Source organism: Myxocyprinus asiaticus, chromosome 28 (genome assembly GCF_019703515.2).
Source record: "Myxocyprinus asiaticus isolate MX2 ecotype Aquarium Trade chromosome 28, UBuf_Myxa_2, whole genome shotgun sequence".
Lineage (NCBI taxonomy): Eukaryota > Metazoa > Chordata > Actinopteri > Cypriniformes > Catostomidae > Myxocyprinus > Myxocyprinus asiaticus.
Genome location: NC_059371.1, coordinates 27,481,242 through 27,495,497, shown reverse-complemented (window position 1 = coordinate 27,495,497; position 14,256 = coordinate 27,481,242). Strand labels below are relative to the sequence as shown.

Here is a 14,256-nt window from a genome sequence, read left to right as displayed (position 1 = left end):
TGAAACCTTCAAACGCGTCTAACTTTACATAAAGTAGAAAACTTGAGAACTGTTAGGATCAGTGTTCTTTACGTTGCCAAGTGCACCGTCTGTCTCTGTCTCTCATTCAGTCAGTGTGAACTACACGGCTGTAGTGTATACACGTGTGCCTTTCCTGTACATGAGTATGCCCCACTCATAACAGCTTGAATTCTAGTACAATCTCTCTGTATAGTCAGTGGCCTTGCACTGACTATGGAATGCATGGCACAACTCATAACTCTGGTTGGGGGGGGACTGAGACGTACATACTGAAAAAGAGTTTAAAGACATTTTGCTTGTAGATATCTCAGTTGTTCGGGTTGAGAAATCCTATGGTGAGGTCTCTTTTTTCTCTTCTGAAACAGTCTGGTGTGCTCTGTGACAGCTTGTCGTGCAGTGGCTGTGAGTGATTTAAAGGGGACAGCTGGATAACAGAGATTTTATTCTATTTTTACTCTATTTTCAGTCTGCCTTTTCTGCTCGGAGAGCTCATTTAGCAGTTGCTGTGTGCAGCACTGTTTGGCTTACTTGTGGAAGTTGGGTGTAAAATTTTAAAAGAAGTGGGAAAATCTGAGGGGACTTGCTGTTTTGTTCAAAACTGGAAAAAATGGGAAAAGCAGGAAATCGCAACCAGGACAAAGGGCTACATTTATAAATGATCTGCTTCCTTTTCAAAATCTCAAGTAATAAATGGAAAGGAAAAATATATTTTTCAGTGAGGGTCAGGGACTTTTCATTCTGATTGGAAAAGAATGAAATTAATCTTTGGAGGAATTACAGAGAACTGATGGAGAGGTCAGCTATGTGTTTTTACTCTTTCCCCACCTTCAAAACACTTCAACTTTAAAACCTAAGTTTCTTTGCTACCTTCACGGTGATTTATGTTCTTTTTAATATGCAGAAACAAATTTAAGAAAGCCATTCATAGGTTGATTCCCTTGAAAAGTGTAAACATTAAGACTCTGTTGTGCTATCAAAACATTTCTCTGTTTGTTTGAACATACAGACCAGCCCAAATTCTGTGATTTTGGGGTGGGACTATCTATTTGTTCCACCAATAGTGGGTGGTGGTGACATTATTCATCATTTTTGCAATTCTTTTGGGGATGCTGTTTTCACAGAAATTACACTTCAGCTTGTCAAATCTTATAAATATTATAGTGTTGTTCATATATCCTGATCAAGAACATGTAGTTGTGTTCTGAAAACTCATAAAATGTAATAGAAATAAGAAATTATTGTTACAGGTTAAATGGACGGAAACAAAGATGTCGCTCTAGCATAAGGATGAAATCATTCAGTCAAAGCAGTCAAGTTTTTGCTGAATAAAGAATTAACTAAATCATTGTTTTCAGAGAATTTTTCGATGTTAGATACAGTTTGGAAGGTTTAGAAACAAAATCCTCCATAGCCAGTGCCACATATGTGTGTCTGTGTATATACTAATAAGTTATCCTCATTATAAGTCACCTGGATAGTTGTGTATGCTTTGCGGATGTATGTCTGTGTGTGAGAGAAGATATAGTGGTATTATTACCCCTGAGAGGTGAAAGGTCAGGAATTAAGCAAACTGCATACTTAGAGCTGTGCACAAGAGATCTCACTCATCTGGCTCTGAAAACACTCCAGTGACTTGTCTAAATAATCAGGCAGTCCTCTAGCTTAGATAACAGTGCTGATAAATAAACACCAGAGGCTGAAGCTAAACACAGCGTGGCCATGCAGTTGGTGGATTGTGTTAAGTGCTTTGACACATTTAAAGGGTTAATTTGTTTCTCTGGGTAGTACTGCATGCGAGTACCTTTGGTCCAGAGTGCTTTTCTCCTATTATGTTTTTTGACCTTCTGAAAAGGAACAGTCGGTTTTGACCTCATTCACGAAAATGGGGGGAAAACAATAGGCTGGGTGGGTGAAGGAAGTCACATAATATCAAAATGAGATTAGAAACTAAAGAAAGGACATTAAAAATCCACCCTTGATAAATAAAACCAGAGTAAACCTCTTGACATTGGAAGAAATAACTTAGTTAGATAGTTAGACTTGGCCTTTATGCAGAATACCGGCAAACTGTATATTGCAAATGTGTATATTTAGTTGTGCTGTTTTACAATATTTGCTACTTCATATTGAACCTTGAACATGTCCCAGCTTTACTCAGGCTTAAACCAGGCTGGTCTGGTTTGCTGGTTTTAGAAGGTTTTGGACACATGCAATCTGGGAGGCCAGCTAGACAAGCTAATACAAAGACCAGAAAATCACCTTAGGCTCATTTAAGCTGTTATTTTTAAGCAGAGTGATCTTATGAGTTGCAGATTGAAAATTGATTTTGAATGTTTAGAAGTGATAGATTTAAAGGGATAGTTTACCCAAATATGGAAATTCTCTCATAATTTACTCACCCTCATGCCATCCCAGATGTGTATGACTTTCTTTCTTCTGCGGAACACAAATGAAGATTTTTAGAAGAATATTTTAGCTTTGTAGATCCATACAATGCAAGTGAATTGTGACCAGAACTTTGAATCTCCAAAAATTACTTAACTCAGCGTAAAAGTAACCCTCCAAGTAATCCAATATCGCTAAAATATTTTTTAAATAAATATGAATTTATTATATTTAAATATTGATCTGTTTCTCACCCACACCTATCATATCACCTCTGAAGATATGGATTTAACCATTGGAGTCTTATGGATTATGAGAAGTTCTGGCCACCATTCAATTGTATTGTGAGGACCTATAGAGCTGAGATATTCTTCTTCGTTTGTGTTCTGCAGAAGAAAGAAAGTCATACACATCTGGGATGGCATGAGGGTGAGTAAATGATGAGAGGATTTTCATTTTTGGGTGAACTATCTAACTACTTGGGATAAAAAAGAGAGAGGAATAGGAAGAGAGAGTGTAGAGGACACATTATCACACATACTCAAAAGAACTCAGAATGCTTCAGGTCCCATATTAGGTAATGAATCTCTATATTGACAAGCTGGTGTAACTGTTACACAGTGTGCTAACAAAGACTTGACATGAGGCCGACTGAAAACAGAAGCTGTTTTATCCAATTCAGTTTTTGAAAATTTTTTATTTGCAACTTCAGCTTTTATAGGTGTTTTGAACCCACTGGAAAGAAAAATCACAAATGAGATCCCTTGAATATCTCAATAGTTTCTCCTAAACAGCACTGAAATCAAATGGAGAGCAAATTTAGACTTAAAAAAAGACTTGAGTAATCTCACGCCTCAATGGACTAACACTGTATTCGGATTTGCCAAGATACCAAAGTCTGCAATCAAAAGTCAGAGATTTCAATATAAACTCCAAAATTTCTCTTCAAATATAATCTTACTATATATTTAGCAATTGTTTCTTGAAAGAAAGTTTAAGAGAAACATTTTAAACAAAGTTGATACTTAAACAAGACACAATTGAGAACTTCATTATGTCTCTTGAGTTATGAACAGGAAGCAGTGGTCAAAAAAGTCTGAAAAATCATTTGTACACTGTGTTTGCTTGGGTGTTCAGTATTTTGCTGGCACACAGACAGTGGCCATCAAGAGCTATCATGGTTGCACTTGTGGAACGATAGCTGTCTGTATTGTAATGTGCCTTACTTGAATTTTGTTCTATTTTTGTCAAGATTTTGTCCTCTAAATGGAGGAAAGGGAGGCCAGAAGGGGTGTTGTGTGTGTCACAGCCTCTGTTTTAGGAAAAGTGACACTATGTCTTTACAGACTCTTCAGAGCGCTGAGATAAGGAATTTAGGGGCTTTATCTGAAATGCCACAGTTTAATTTAAAGGGGTTAGGCACTTAGGATCTGGCACTGGCCTTTCAGTCTAGTGATACATTTGCAAGAAAGTGGAAAAGATTGGAGCCCGGAGAGCAGATTAGTGGGATACAAATATAGAAGTGACATTGTAGTGGGTATTAGTCAGGTGCTCGTCTGAGTGAGTGGCTGGCCTCTGATAGGCCGAAGTGTATGGCTGCTGCACGATTGATTGGTGTGCCAGATTGATTGGGCCTGTGAAGCATCAGTCGTTTGTGTTTACCTTAACTACTGCCTACCACCTCCCTGTTTCCTCCTCCAACTGTAAATTTTCCTCCCTTATCCCTTCTTTCACCATCAAACTCACCTGCTGAAAAGATGAGCATATGCTGTGATTTGGATACACTGCATAATTTCTTTATCAGTATTTTTGTGTTGTTTTCCCGAAGACAAAAAAAAAAAAAAAAAAAAAAAAAAAAAAAGTCTCAGACCCCACTGCGTTTCAGCAGCTGGTATGGGTCTCCTCCCGCTCCAGGCGGTCAGTTAGGAGCCCCTCCTCCCCTCACGGTCAGCGGCCGGGCTCCTCCATTCCCCAGCGGATGGCCGTGGCTGCTCCGTTGGGGTGGATGGTAGTGGCGAGGACTCTACTATGGCGCATCCTTCCTCCTTTCCAGGTTTCGGCACCAGTGTAACACTCTCAATGGAAAGGAGGAGGCGAGAACTGGCTTGGTAATATAAATAATAGTTTAATTATAAACTGAACCAAAAGACACCCACACAGGTGTCGGGCAGCTGCCCGTAACTCTCTCTCTGTCGTACTGCCATCTCCGGTTGTCTTTATCCCTCTCAGGCTTCATCAGCCTAATTAGGGGCCGGGTGTCTCCACCTTGCCACATCCAGATACTCAGGTGAAATTTCACCCCACGCTTCCTGTAGCACTTGCCATAGATGTGGCTGTCTTGTTGGGCACTTCTCACACACCTTACAGTCTAGCTGATCCCACAAAAGCTCAATGGGGTTAAGATCCATAACACTCTTTTCCAATTATCTCTTGTGTCTGTGAGTCTGTGTTTGTGACAAGGAGGAGGGTGTCTATGCACGCCCGGCCCCCAATCGGGCTAATCAGCCAAGGAGAGGGATAAATGCAATGAGATGCGGCAGTTCGGGAGAGAGAAAGCTACAGGCAGCTGCCATAGCCACACCTTTGTATGAAATCTTCAGTGTTTTGGCAAATTCAAGCATTATATAGCCTTCATTCCTCAAAACAATGATTGACTGATGAGTTTCTAGAGAAAACTGTTTCTTTTTTTTCTCCATTTTTGACCTAATATTGACCTTAAGACATGCCAGTCTATTGCATACTGTGGCAACTCAAAAACAAACCCAAACACAATGTTAAGCTTCATTTAATGAACCAAATAGCTTTCAGCTGTGTTTGATATAATGGCAAGTGATTTTCTAGTACCAAATTAGCAATTTAGCATGATTACTCAAGGATAAGGTGTTGTAGTGATGGCTGCTGGAAATGGGGCCTGTCTAGATTTGATCAAAAATGTACCAATTTCCTTCCGAAACATCAAAATCTGTACATTATTCCAAACGTTTGGCTGCCAGTATATATATATATATATATATATATATATATATATATATATATATATATATTCATTCTTAAAATAAGATACATTTATTTGAGGGGCAAAATTGTCTAAGTTGTTTTCAGAGAATATATCTTGAATTAAGTTTATTTTGAGTTATCTTCTAATTTTTTACCCATTTGACCATTTTTTAAGCATTCTTAAAGAAATATTCGGGGTTCAGTACAAGTTAAGCTCAATCGACAATGTGTGTAGCATGATGTTGATTACCACAGAAAATACAAAAGAAGAAAAATCATGGTTAAAATAACGCACTTCCAAAAAAGTGAATGTGGCCAATCCATAAACATTAAAATACACACTGTTTCAACAGTATAGCCACAAGACATAAACATGTTACATGTTAACATGATTTTATTGTGATAAAATTTCTGTACTATCTGATTTTAGTGTAGATTTTAGTACTTACAGGTTTACCATCATTATTTCGTCATGACAACAAAATATTGGATATAACTTTGCACAGATAAGGTTAATAAGTAATTTTATCACAGTAAAATCATGTTAACACATATAATGTTTACGCCTTGTTGCTATACTTTTGTGTGTATTTTAACGTTTATGTACTGGCTCCATTCACTTCTATTTTAAGTGCGTTACTTTAACCACAAATTTTGTTCTTTATTTTTTTAAATAAACAAGTCAAAATTATTTTCTGTGGTAATGAATGTTATGCTACACATACTGTATTGTCGATTGAGCTTAACTTATTCTGAACCCAGAGTATTGCTTAAAAAATTCTAAAAACATGGCCAAATGTATTGCATATGGAACATTTCTGTTAAAACAAGAAAAAAAAAAAAAAACTATTTACCAAGGGCATACGAAAAATAAACCATATATTCTGTGAGAACAAGTCTTTGTATTTTGTTCCTAAAATAAACGTATCTTATTTACAGGAGGTTAAAATATGTTCACTGGAAAAGATGAAAAAAAAAAAAAAGAATAGGTGCGTCCCAAACTGCATACTTCTGCACCATTCTATGCCATTTTGTAGAGTAAGTAGTGCGAGCAGTACGTTTACACTGAAAATGCAGCAAAACAAGTGTATTTTAAGTACCCGGATGATGCACTTTTTCAGTCGTCAAAACGGAGTGTGGAATGTTGGACACTTTATGCACACAGCTTGCCGTAGATAGCGGAAGGGGCGGAGTTACTTTGCTGTGCTGCTGGTCTGACAAAACAATTGTAAATAATAAAGAATATAGCATCTGGCAAAACATCAGTGAATACAGCACCTTACAAATGTGAGTTGAATGCTTTACTTTCACCCCAAGCTGCGTGAATATCTATGTTGTTTTAGATACAAGTGTTGAACTGATGTTGGCTAATGTGCTAAATCTATTGGCAACACATCACGTGCGTTTGAAACGTCACTTCTGTCAGCTGTTAAACAGCGAATGCTTCCATGTAGTAAAATAACCATTAAATGTTTGGGATGATACTACACTTTAAAATTCAAATACTACAAATAGTAAACAGCATATACCATTATTTGCATTCTCACTCTGCAACAGTTTGTGTGTTCATCTTGGCTGTTCTCCATGGCCTGTTTGATGTGGTTTCCCTGGCCTCTCTTTTTGTCATCGCTAGACCTGGTGTCTCTTTAGCCTCCATTGACTCCTTTTAACCTCCTCCTGCCTCCCTCACATTTAAACAGCTGTTTGCTTCCCCACCTGCTCACTGGAGATGATAAGACTCCTGCTTTCCTCAGAAGTCCAATAAGACTCCTGCTTTCAACTCAATGTTTCATTCTAGCAGATTGTGTTGGTTTCCATCCATATGTATATGAAGAACACTTCAATAGAGAATTTATCCAGACTTAAAGTTGACTTAGCCTCAGATGGCGTGCCCACAGAATTTTCCACTTTGTTTTCTGAATTAATATCTGTGAATAAGTTGCTACTTATCACTTTTTACTTATTATTTAAGTTCTAGCAGAAATTCTAAAGTCTTCATAGATATTCTGCTCTTTTTCAGTGTTGCCTGCATACAACACTTGCAGAGTTTGCTGCACCGCTATTTGAATTCATGTTTTCCATGCCTGGTTTTTATTGTGGAATAGTGTCTTCCTGTGTAAATGGGCATTTTTTTCTTTTTTTTTTTTTTTTTTTTTGGCAGAATAAGCTGCATGAGGACCAGACTTTATCCCTCAAATCTGGCTAAGTGAGACTGGGCTCAGCACTGCTTTTTCAATAAGTGTTTAAAGGCTTTTTGTTTATGTTTTGGTGCTTAACCTTTCCACAGTCAACTAAACTGATGGCTTTCCACTACAGGATTGATTTTTGTTGTCAGTAGATATGACTGCGTGCTGTAAAAATGCATAAGCTCAGCCAAATCACTCACCAACGTCAACCCCTGCTGATTCTCAAAGTGCCACCAAGGCTTGTGTTACTTGTGGGCATTTTATCAAGCCCCCTCAGACATGCAACTCAGCACTACATTCCAGTTTGAAGAGCATGCCATATTTTCCATGCAGAGAGAGAGAAAGAGAGGGTACAGGAGACAAATGGCTCTAGACAGGCAGTGTTGATTCTGAGGAACGTTTAGAGAAGAGTCAGTGACCCTACATGGGCACCTTTCCTGCATATACCAGCACGTATAAGGTAAACCGATAGCTGGCTGAAATATCTCCCACTTACATAAAAGAGACAGAGCTGGAAAAGAGCAGCCGGGACGGACATGGATTTTCTCACAAAGCAGACGAGGTCCTGATTTGGAAATAAATAGTCTATAACAGGCACATTCAGTGAGTGCTGAGTGGAGCGCCTGAATGTTTGTCTATCACGAGTAATTATAACAAACATATGATAAGCATGGAGAGGTGGTTCCGGGATCTTCTTGATATACCAGGTTATGAACTTGCAGCCGGAAAAGGATAAATGATAGCTTTGTTCCAAAACCTAGTGAGCTGCCTCGGTGCCTACTGACTACATAGGCAACTTCCTTCTAAGGCAGCATCCTAAGCCTCATGGAACCTTAAAAGTGACATTAGCATGTTGCTAAGCTACTGGTGCGATACTCAAATAAGCATACAAATATGAGACACACTATAAATAAACACAAATTAATAAAAATGTAATTACACTGAACTGTTTTTATTGATATTTTCAGTATTGTGTGATCTTATCATAGGGTGACTTGTACGTCTTCTTTTGTTTTAGACATGAAAAAAGCTTTCTCTTCATGTTGATGTTCTCTCTACAGTTAGGACTATCATACATTTGATACTGCGCATCAGTTTACATGTGTTAGCATGCCCTTATGTGATTATTCTGGCTGAGAGCGGCAGAGCACGCACTCTTTAAAAGTACTTTTTTACACGGTCTCTCTTGCTCGCCTGCCCGCTCGCTCTCTGCATGTGTGCTGTATGTGTGTGCGGAAAGAGATCGCCAGACGTTCTCTGCCACTCTTAGTCTGAAACATCAATAATGTAAGTGCACTTTTAAAAGTACGTTCCCCAACTATGCAAATTATTAAATAGAACACCTGTATCATCAGACTCGCGCTTGCCACGCATTGTCACTTTTAACTGGAAACATTGAGTTAAATATCAAATATAAAATGTATCAGGGAAATGTTAACTAATATGATGGATAAAAATAGACCATGATTATAATTTTACAACTCAGTCCATCAAATATGTGTATTGCAACCTCTGTATTTGACCTGTAAAACTGGCACTTCTGTGTCAATGGCAAAAAAGTCAGAAAATACAATAAACAAGAACACAGGTCAGGTCATGTGAGGGGAGAAACAAGCTTTGCGTCCCAACACTCAGAAAATAAGATTTACACATTTTAATGTCATAGCAAAATTCCACCAAATTGAATTGTGAAAACTTTAAACTTTAACCCCAACATATATATATTTTAGTTTTATTAATTATTTTATTAATTTCTTTTGTATGTTCACATACTATATTTCACAATATGTTATGTGACAAACACAAAACGTCAGCCAAAGGAGAGTTTGTAATACAAAATTGGTCTTCAGGGAAGTACTTAAGCACAGCAGGAGAGCTGAAAAGTGTGAAGTGTTATATAAAAAATATTTTTAATGGCAATTGATCTTTTCTGTTTTTATTTCCTGTTATATTTTATTTTATGGCGATTATTGAATGTATTAATGTTAAAATTCATTAAATGTATTAAATACATATTCACAAGTTACAAGCGCCATCTCAGACATTTTTGCATGAATTAAAATAGGTTTTCCTGCTGTGCGAGCAGCCTCGAAGACACGAGATTGTTCCCGTGGAATGCAGGAAGTAATTGCTTTCACATAAACAATGGTTGCATTTTCCCTCTAAGATTACATTTGATTCCACTGATGGTTAGGTTTGGGGTTGGGGTGTATTGTTTATAAAATATTCATCCCTGTTGACTGTTTTTCTGTGGATATTTCACTCTGAAAATGGAGCTCACACGTGCCCATATGTGTAACAACACATCCAGCATTGTTCACTGGGGGCAGTGGTTTGAATTTCATTAAGGACAGACCGATTTCAGCTGAAGAGCTTTCAACTACTGACACTGAATTCACAGTTTAGATCACTCTGAGTTTTTTTACTTTTAGTCCATGTCTGTTAGCTTCAAGGCCATTTATATGCTAGTATACTTCTAAAGGTTTAAAAAATGAACTTTTAGCAGATATACACATTTATAATTGACAGTCTCTGACTAGCAATAGCAAGAAGTAAATCAAGGTTCATGTCTGTGACGTAACTCAAGCCTATTGTATATTTAATAAAAGGGACAATCCCGTCGATTTGTCTTGCCCAAATTTCCTGTTTCAGCACTGGAACGAAAACTACACTCATCAAGCAATTTCATGAGGTATTTAGAGGAATAGTTCACCCAAAAATTTCAATTCTCTCATTATTCACTTACCCTGATGCCATCTCAAATGTGTATGACTGTCTTTCTTCAGCAAAAACACAAATTAAGATTTTTAGGAGAAGATAGAGCTCTGTCAGGTCTTTATAATGCAAGGAAACGGGTGCCAGCACTTTGACGGTCCAAAAGTCACATTTAGGCAGCATAAAAGTAATCCTTGCAACTCCAGTCGATCAATGAATATCTTCTGAAGCAAATCGATACATTTGTGTAAAACATAAATTGATAATTAAAAAGTTATTAACTTTTAAAAAGCGATTCCTGCCAGCAGTTGACGCATCACGTAGCTATCGCGTAACATAAGTGCGTCAGCGAGTTCACGTGAGAATTCGGAAGCAGCGCTTATTTAACAGAAGAACGAACGTCATGCGAGAGTTCGGCCATTTCAAACAGCATCAGAGCCCTAGACGAAATTGCCAATTTAAAATTGAAAATGTTTTAATTATCGACATGTTTCTTACATAAACCTATTGATTTGCTTCAGAAGTCATTCATTGATAGACTGGAATCGCATGTATTACTTTTATGCTGCCTAAATGTGACTTTTAGACCGTCAAAGTGCTGGCACCCATTTACTTGCATTATATGGACCTGACAGAGCTCTGTCTTCTAAAAATCTTCATTTGTGTTCTGCTGAAGAAAGACAGTCATACACATCTTGGATGGCATCAGGGTAAGTGAATAATGAGAGAATTTTCATTTTTGGGTGAACTATTCCTTTAATAGGTATCTCACTAGGTTTCGGAACAGCGTAGATATGTCTCTCTTCTAAACTGGTTTAAACAGTGAGGAGGGAATGGGAAGTGATATGTAGGCTCACATGCCTGCCCGGAGGGGAGGATCCATGGGCAGCCTCTCGCTTGCAGGGCCAGGCAAATATGTACAGGGAGCAGACACTGCTGTCAGATCTCCCTCACCTCTTCCTGTCAGCCAGAGGCTACATGCGCTCAGGCTGCTGTCTCTGAATCTGTGGTCCTTGTGTATAAACAGACATGGACACACAAATGTAATACCATGCACTGACATGCACAATGCATTTGTGTCCTTTCTTTCACTCTCTCTCTCACCCTCTCTCTTGCACTCTCAAATACACACACCAGGACAGATGCATTAGGAACCGGAAATGTTCATAATAGTATACTAACATAGGACTCTGACTATTTCTGCAGTACACACCGATCAGCAACAACATTAAAACCACCTGCCTAATATTGTGTAGGTCCCTCTCATTCCGCTAAAACTGCGCCAACAGAAGAATAACATTCTGAGATGCTATTCTTCTCACCACAATTGTACAGAGCAGTTATCTGAGTTACCATAGACTTTGTCAGTTCAAACCAGTCTGGCCATTCTCTCTCATCATGTTTCTTTTTTGTTTTTGGCACCATTTGGAGTAAATTCTAGAGACTGTTGTGTGTGAAAATCCCAGAAGATCAGCTGTTACAGAATTACTCAAACCAGCCCGTCTGGCACCAACAATCATGCCACAGTCCAAATAACGGAGATCACATTTTTCCCCATTCTGATGGTTGATGTGAACATTAACTGAAGCTCCTGACCCATATCTGCATGATTTTATGCACTGCACTGCTGCCACACGGTTGGCTGATTAGATAATTGCATGGATGATTGTTGGTGCCAGACGGGTTGGTTTGAGTATTTCTGTAACTGCTGATCTTCTGGGATTTTCACACACAACAGTCTCTAGAATTTACTCCGAATGGTGCCAAAAACTAGAAACATTCAGTGAGCGGCAGTTCTGTGGACGGAAATGCCTTGTTGATGAGAGAGGTCAACAGAGAATGGCCAGACTGGTTCGAACTGACAAAGTCTACAGTAACTCAGATAACCGCTCTGTATAATTGTAGTGAGAAGAATAGCATCTCAGAATGTTATTCTGAGTTGATGGTTGGTGCTGTTCTGGCGGCATGAGGGGGACCCACACAATATTAGGCAGGTGCTTTTAACGTTGTGGCTGATCGGTATACAGTATGAATACTGTGCACAGTATGCACATTTTCTGTATGCACTGGACCACCGGATACATTTACCAAAATGTGCAGTACATAATTCCAGTGTGACAAATAAACCAAAAGCATCTAAATTTTGACTCATAATTTGATTGGACTGCAAAAAGTTTAAATTTGTACATGTATAAAACTGAATTACAAAATATCAGTTTTCAAGATAGTAAATGTATGCCACTCACATAACATTTTGATGTCATGTAACAACAATGTTGCATGCTACTTCTGTTTGAAATTTTTAGCATTGCATAATGTCTACTGTTTTTCTTATTATATATGTTTAACATAGTAGGAAGTAGAGGTAGACAAATATATCAGTTTTACCGACTGATCTGTGCTGATAGTTGCTTTTCTGAACTATCAGTTATTGGTAAAAATCTATGCCGACAGTTGTCACTTTTTTTTCCCTTCTCATCAATAAACCTCATCTGGTGAAATATATATACCAAACTCTTAATCATTTACCATTATTTGGTTAATACTTACTGAGCATTTTAACAGAGCCATGTCTCTTTTATTTCAAAATAAGAGTCCCCAGTGTATTTTGGGCTTGTTTATAGTTAAAAGTCCCACATTTTGAACGAAATCTTAATATTTCTGATTATTATTGGGTTTTTGGGATTTAATTCATTTTGGACGCTTGTAGCCTCAAATGTCTGTTATTTTCATAGTAAGGAAAGACAAAGATTTGTTTTTTTTTTTTTTATTATTATAGAAATCGATTTTTAAAACATATCATCCGATTCATGAGTTATCAGCCTTTTTTATACCGACTTAGTTATCTTATCAGCATAATACACTATCAGTTGACCTCTAGTAGGTAGTATATAGTGTATACTGCACAATATTCAATAAGCAATAAGATAGTGGCCTCAGTCTCCAGAGACTATCTTTTCAGCCCAGGACCACCTTTTAAAAGTCCCTTTCAGAGGTTTTACATACCTTTTTTACAGAGGTATATAAGCCTACTGGTACAAAACCATTTTAATACTCTCTAATATTTCATACTTGCAAAGATGAATCTATGATTGACTTCAGTAGTGCCAAACAGTAGCATAAATTTACACAAGTGTGGATATTTTAGTGGATTTCAGTAGTATTTTCTGATGTTCCTGCTGGAGCCCACACTTTTGGCTGAGTATTCATGTAGAGAGACACCTTTGGTTCGACAGTAGTCAGGCCTGTCCTCATATGTCACATGGACTCATTCCAGCAGGTGTAACTCACTGCCAGCACACATTAATTGCAGCCTCTGAAAAAAGCCTAAGATTATTTATCACAATGTATGGCATGATACGATTATATTCACTCTTAAAGGCTTAAAGGTGCTGTAAGATGCTACTACACATAAAATGCTACTATTACCTTACATATTTTGCAGTAATAGGTGTCTTAAGATAGTACACCTGTCTCTGTGACAGCCCCTGACTCAAGTAAATTAATCAAGTAGTGGCCCACCCTTTATTAGTCAATCTGAAAATTAAACTAATCAGAAATCTACTCTGTCAATCATATTGCCCAATGTGGACAACGTGTGCCCTGAAATGCTTTGTTTAAAAAAAAAAAAAAAGAAAAAAAAAAAAGGTTGCAAACATTTCAAGTGTTATTGGCTGTTTTCTCACAGCAAGATGCACACCGTCACAGTTTAGCTCCCCTTGAACTGGGCTAATACTTGTCTATTCCGATTAGGATTAGTATGTGTCGCACTGACTCAGGCAGAGCCAGAAAAGGGCTTATAATCTAATAAATCTAGATAAAAAACACTGAGATTGGTTTACCGAGGAGCAGGATTTAGGGCTGACCATGGCAGAGTGACACGGGGATTAGCTGGGCTTTCTGTGCTGTGATCTACAGGCAGAGGGCGGCCACACGAACTGAGAGGGGGCAT

General features: G+C 38.0%; 1 protein-coding gene across 1 annotated transcript in view; it reads left to right on the top strand.

The window, feature by feature from the left end:
- Nucleotides 1-345: 345 nt before the first annotated feature.
- Nucleotides 346-14,256, top strand: part of LOC127419155 (zinc finger protein castor homolog 1-like) — a 163,819-nt gene continuing 149,908 nt past the window's right edge. The window contains exon 1 of the mRNA XM_051660326.1: nt 346-356. The gene's annotated coding sequence lies outside the window, so the exon portion shown is untranslated. The remainder of the gene's footprint in view (nt 357-14,256) is intronic.